Source organism: Galendromus occidentalis, unplaced genomic scaffold, assembly GCF_000255335.2.
Source record: "Galendromus occidentalis unplaced genomic scaffold, Mocc_1.1 scf7180000076149, whole genome shotgun sequence".
Taxonomy (NCBI): Eukaryota; Metazoa; Arthropoda; class Arachnida; order Mesostigmata; family Phytoseiidae; genus Galendromus; species Galendromus occidentalis.
This window is the reverse complement of record NW_003804138.1, coordinates 1-1,412: the sequence shown is the minus strand read 5'-3', so window position 1 is coordinate 1,412 and position 1,412 is coordinate 1. Positions and strand designations below refer to the sequence as shown.

General features: G+C 51.1%; 1 pseudogene; it reads left to right on the top strand.

Moving 5' to 3' along the window:
* Positions 1-543: 543 nt before the first annotated feature.
* Positions 544-1,064, top strand: LOC108865095 (uncharacterized; annotated as a pseudogene).
* The last annotated feature ends 348 nt before the right edge of the window (positions 1,065-1,412 follow it).

Below are 1,412 nucleotides of genomic sequence, written 5' to 3'. Positions count from 1 at the left end.
CTTAGCAGGGAACCTGACTAAGTTAAATAGCGGGCGGTCACCCCGAGGGCTCGGAGAATGCATCGGTCTGGGTGATTTCTGCACTCTTCGTGTTCAAGCATAGCTGGTATCGCCGACCTCAACGGTTGCGACGATGATCTCAGTAAACGATTTTTACCCCGCGGGAAGATCTCAACAAATTCACCTCCTCCCAAATTCTGCCCATCCGCAGTGACCTTACCAAAATATCAGTGCTCTGGAATCGTTGAGACTGAAACGATGGATCAAGACCTTTTCCCCCAGTTGCAGAGATGTACGTCAGTTTTGTGCATAGAAGGCAGGTGCGCATTCCGCGCCAACGCGCTGTGCAGCAGGATCAGGAAATGGTCTTCGGGATCGTTTTGAAAAAAATGGTGGCCACTGGTCTGCCTTTGCCTTCCAGAAAAACAACAGACGATCAGAATTTCATACCCGAATTCAAGAAACGATCGCCATGGCCCCTTTTTATTTTTTACGGTCTTATATTTAATTTTTCAGGTCGCTTTGATGATCGGGGAGACGACCATGGACATGCATCTAAAAGGCGAGCGCGCTCATCACAGGGGCATCACAAGGCATCGGAGCGGGTGTCGCCGAAGCATTGGCAAGCGAGGGGTGTAACCTTTTGCTTGTAGCGCGGTCTTAGGAAAAGCTGGAGCAAACCGCTCAGCGCCTGTCAGATCGTTATGGCGTACATGTTGACATTCGGTCTCTTGATCTGACCGATAAGGCTGCCATGGCGAGCCTTTCCGACGTCGGACAAATAGACATCCTCATTAATAACGCGGGCGCAATTCTAAGCGGAAGCATTGATAGAGTCAGTCCAGGATCATGGCGAGCGGACTGGGACCTCAAGGTTTTCGGCTAAATCGATATGTGCCGTCTCTTTCTGGCCCGGATGGGGGCCACCGGGAATGGCGGCGGTATTTCTCCGAACCTTCCGCTTGGACGCCCTGCCGAAGTTTAGGAGGTTGCAGATATCATCGTGTTTCTTACTTCACCAAGGTCATCCTACACCAGTGGCGTCGTCGTCGAAATTGATGGAGGCATGTCTGCACGCCATCACCTTGATGATCCTAACCTCGCTGGGCGACATGACTTTTGTCGAAATCAAAAGCCCCGTCCGGTTGCGGTATAGTAATACGGTAGGTGAATAACTCTGGAAGATATTTGTGCCAGATATCGTGACAAGTGTTCGACGGGTGATTGCGACAATGCTTTTCTCCTGACCATCAGGTGAAAAGCGTTGTCGTTTCAACGTTTTTCCTCACGTCTTTGTTTTGCAAAATTTTGCGTAGGCCACGGGCAGGACAAACAGCGTCAGTAGCGTCGAAGAGATCAACCCTCCAATCACAACCGTGGCAAGGGGCCGATCGACTTCAGCGCCTGCGCTG